A 5,000-nucleotide genomic window follows, 5' to 3' on the forward strand; every position below is an offset into this window, starting at 1 on the left:
TCATAGAAACACTTGACATGCAAACGTGGGGGACCTAGTGGGGCTGTGTTGAGGGCAGTCAGCACACGCGCGACCGTTTGAGGGAAAACAGGCATGGAGATGTAGGGAAAAGAGTCGCTCAGAGGAGCGGGCATCTGAGATTGGCATTCAGAGGAATGGCCAACCCTTCGCGCAAGAGGCACCACGAGAACAGGCAAGCTTGGAAGAATTTGGAGCGCACAAAGGTTGGGATGGCTGAGTTTGAGCTACGGCTCAACGTTGACAACTTTACTTGATGGTGCTCAAGGCAAGCGAGGCGCTTGGCAAAGGACGAGACCATGCAAAGTGGAATGAGTTGCTCAGCGACCGAAAGAGTTGTGCAAAGCTCACAGAGGTGAGGGGAATTGCTAACTCGAAGAATTCGGTACTCATGCATGGGCTTGTATGCGGACGATGGATTGTTCGTGGCCATCCCAAGGCGGTCGAGACTCGGCGCCATGGAGCATTGAAACTTTCTCTTCGACATGCGAAGGATACGTCCGGAGGAGGCTGAAGTGTGCAACGGGTTCAGCATGTTGCTAGGCCTTGAGGGGTGTAGCGGTGGCTGTATTAACGTGGAGGCGCAATCTAGCAAGTGCGTTTGCAAGAGGCAGAACAATGCACAGTTTGTTCAGCAGATCGGAGTAGTCCAAGGGGATGGTGGTCTCCGAAACGAAGAGAGATGTTGCTCCAACGGGACAGTTATCTAGGAGGGATAAGTCCCAGCTCTCCAGAGGGAGAATCATGTGCGACGGACTGCACATGTTGAGGAGGAGTACCTCAACAAAACAACAACTCCACGAAGCTCGATGGACTGAGCAAGCGGCGAGGAGTCATCGCATGATCTCGCTTGAGAGAATGCATTGCGAGATCAAGTGGGGGAGCGACCCAAAGCAACTCAAATGGAGGCACACTTGGAGTCGATATGGAGATCGGACTCAAGGGAGGGCTGACCCGTGGAATGGTGGGCGCGAGGGCCACCATCGACTCAATGCAAAAACGTGGAGTGGAGCAACTTGGGTGTAACTTGGCGAAGTACCCAAGCCGCATGAAGGGAGCTAGCATAGAAGTTGGAACATGGAGCAGAGGCACAGCGCTTTCCCTAGACAGAGGTCAAGGACATGAACTCTTGCAGAGACAGGAGTAGAATCATGCTGTTCCCTGGGTCCTTCATTCTGACAGAGCGGACTCATCTTGCATGGTGCCAAAGACGAAGGGAGCTTCGGGGCACATGCACCTTATCTCGGAGGAGCATTCGATGGAGGAACTAAGGCGACTTAAGTTGCGGAGGCGAAGTTGGGTATAGAAGGCCTTAGCACGGGGCAAGAGGACGCAGAGGCGGGTACTCTTGAAGAATATGCCACAGTGTTGCCATTCGAGTTGCTATGAAGGAAGCGGTGCGCAGTGGAGATTGTGCTGGTAGGGGCAGAGGCCCAGGATCCAGACAATGGTGCACAAATTACATTGAAGTCGGTGGACTTCGGGAGCTACTAGGCGACGGACTGTCCTAGAGCGTTGCTTCATCTAGGTGTGACCCAAGAGTGGGTGGATGAAGGTCGATTGCCAAAGGAGCGAACAAAATCGAAGGTGGAGGAGACCCTGCGATGTATTGGCAGAGGCCACACATGGAGGGTTCACAATTCGAGTTTATTCCACAAGTATCAGAATGCAATGGAGATGTCACCAGGAGGCGACATGGTGCAGCGGATCGTGGTGGAACAGTTCGTGGCAATGCGACACACACGACATTCGTCCCGTGAGGGATGAGATCATATGGAGGTATGATCGGGAGCTACTGGGAGCTCCGCTTTGGTGAACAACACGACGGCAAGAAGGGCTATGGATTCAAGGAGTGAAGGCCATGGTATCGCAGAGGCGGGTCTTCCGGGCGTGCACCGAATTTTGCATCGGATGAAAACCTTGGTCATCAGCATATGGGGGCTGGGTTCCACCAAGGGAAAAGTTCGAATGCAAGTACCAGTGAGTTCCATGGGAGGGACTTGATCATACAGAGGTATGATCGAAGCAGCTGGAGAGTTGGACTGCTCCAGAGCTCATATTCGCTTAAGGGAGCCCGACAAGTCAGAGGACAAGGTCGAGTAAGCGAACGTTGCTACCAGGGAAGCTAAGGAGAACAGAATCGGTGCAAACTCTACAACGTGATGGCAGAGGCCATGGATGAGAGTTGCAGTCTGTCTTTCCATCGACCAAACGGACTGCTTGGAGAACACAGAGGTGTTGAAGCAGGGGGTCGAAAGGGGCGAGGAAGCGACGATGAGTCCAGAGGGACTTAGCTACCCAAAATCAAGCATCAGTTAGAATGGAGGTGGACTCAGAGGAGTGCCACGGAGACATTTCTACTGATTGTGAAGGAAAGGGATACAGAGGCGAGGCGACGGATAGTAGGGCCATGGGCATGGCAGCGCCATGGTACCGCAGAGGCGGGACTTCCGTGCAAGTCATTGTTCCCTTGCTCTCACGGAGGGAGAGCGCTTGGTCGTGAAAGGGGCCGAGGAGGTGGAGCATGCAGAGGCAATCTCCAAGTATCGAGACAAGGCTGAAGGGCAGAGGCCAAGAAACTTCGTAAGACCGATGTCAACAAGTTTCTCATCAAGATAGCCGTAAGTGAAGGACTTCGGGTCATGCAAGAGTGCACGACCAAGGAACGAAGCAGGCAGTACGTGGTGCTGTACCTTTGCTACTCAATGGAGTAGGCGGCAGGGTTGATGGAGAAGACGGTACAATCCCAGAGGCGACCTCATCTATCAGAGAATTACTCCAAGTCGGGGTGAAAACTTCCTGCATTCCAGAAGTTCAATGGCATTGAGAAGGTGAATCACAGTAGCTAACTCAACGCAAGGAGTGCAAACACTTCAAGTGCTTCAGAAGTGCGAGCAAAGAGCAGGCGAAGGCCAGTAACCAGCTCGATGCATGAAGTACAACCTCGAGGAGGCGGGCGAAGTCAAGTAACCTTTGCCTTCTCAACTCTTAAGAGAATGGGCGAAACCGAGTACCCCAGTTCTCTTATCTATCCAGCAGAGGAGCTCTGCACAAGTTCAAAGACCCTTCGAAGATAATGGAAGACAATAGTTGTCAAAATCCTCACCAACGGTGATCAGTGCTACTGAGAGTAGATTGTCCGCTTCATTTCCCAACGAAATGTCAATCGAAAGCGGAAGTGATGCGAACCTACTTGGATGTGACAACTAACTGAAAGAAGAGTCAATGAGCAGATTTTGTGGAGGAAGGACCCAAAACTTCAGAAGTTTGCGAGGCGATGCTCGTTAAAGCTCCAACAAGCATCCACCCAGTTCAAGCAGCATGTGGAAATTTTGAGAGACTGGCGCACTAAGGATGGTCTTTTCCTTCATTTGGTGGATCCGCAGGAATCAACGAGGATCAATACAACTCAGCCAACCCCACACCAGAGTCAGAGTCATTGGCGAGTTGAAGCAGCATGGCGGATCAAAGGTTCGACTACTCAGAAACAGCAGCGGAGAGCAGCTGGGAGCCAGGAGGCGCATTGCAGCTGGAGCGGAAGATTGAAGACTCAGCAAAGGCGAAGAGTTGCAGTGTTCACAAAGGCTTCGACGAGGACGTCGAAGGGATAAGTGGGGGAGAATGTAACGGACAAACTTCTAAACAAGATGTTGGATGTAATGCTTATGTCTGTCCGTTGTCTTTTGGCAGGTTCATGCCTTGTACAGAATGTAAAGGGGCGGCCGAAGGCTTAATAGTCCCATTTTAGTTGGGTTGGTGGCCTCTTTAGGCTTGTAAATAAAGGTTGTGTCATGTGGACACGTTCGAGAGCTTTTCGGTCTGTAATGGACCATTTTACCCTTTGTTGTGCCACTATTCAGAGCTTGTAAAGTCTGTTTGTAATTTGCATTGTCTATGAAGTGTTTTTCGGACATGTTTGCTTGTGGATCCCGATTGAGGCGTTCTCTTCAACCCGTTCTCTCTTTTGTTGGTCCTAAGGGACAATGGGAGGCTTCGGGGAGGCTGACCTTTGCGGACGGACGCGCGAGGGTGCCGCACGCCTTAGGCAAAACCAGCTAAGGTCGTGACAACCCGGGGGGTTCCAGGGTGCTGAGATGGCTGACATTTTGCTCCGCTCACGACGGTCACCGCGCAACGCAAGAACAGGCCAAAAACTGGCCAAAACGGCCCAAAAACGGGCCAAAACTGGCCATTTTTGGCTGCGCGAGCGAGCGGCGAACAGCGAGCGAAGCGAGAGGCAGCACCGTCCCTGCTATACGAAAGCCCCATCCAGCCCTGTGCCACCCGGGGGGTTCCAGGGTGCTGAGATGGCTGACATTTTGCTCCGCTCACGACGGTCACCGCGCGACGCAAGAACAGGCCAAAAACTGGCCAAACCGGCCCAAAAACGGGCCAAAACTGGCCATTTTTGGCTGCGCGAGCGAGCGGCGAGCGGCGGACAGCGAGCGAAGCGAGAGGCAGCACCGTCCCTGCTATACGAAAGCCCCATCCAGCCCTGTGCCACCCGGGGGGTTCCAGGGTGCTGAGATGGCTGTCATTTTGCTCCGCTCACGACGGTCACCGTGCAACGCAAGAACAGGCCAAAAACTGGCCAAAACTGCCCAAAAACGGGCCAAAACTGGCCATTTTTGGCTGCGCGAGCGAGCAGCGAGCGGCGGACAGCGAGCGAAGCGAGAGGCATCACCGTCCCTGCTATACGAAAGCCCCATCCAGCCCTGTGCCACCCGGGGGGTTCCAGGGTGCTGAGATGGCTGACATTTTGCTCCGCTCAAGATGGTCACCGCGCAACGCAAAAACAGGCCAAAAACTGGCCAAAACGGGCCAAAACTGGCCATTTTTGGCTGCGCGAGCGAGCGGCGAGCGGCGGACAGCGAGCGAAGCGAGAGGCAGCACCGTCCCGGCTATACGAAAGCCCCATCCAGCCCTGTGCCACCCAGGGGGTTCCAGGGTGCTGAGATGGCTGACATTTTGCTCCGCTCACG

The sequence above is a fragment of the Musa acuminata genome, unplaced genomic scaffold, assembly GCF_036884655.1.
Source record: "Musa acuminata AAA Group cultivar baxijiao unplaced genomic scaffold, Cavendish_Baxijiao_AAA HiC_scaffold_1136, whole genome shotgun sequence".
In the NCBI taxonomy this organism is placed as follows: domain Eukaryota; kingdom Viridiplantae; phylum Streptophyta; class Magnoliopsida; order Zingiberales; family Musaceae; genus Musa; species Musa acuminata.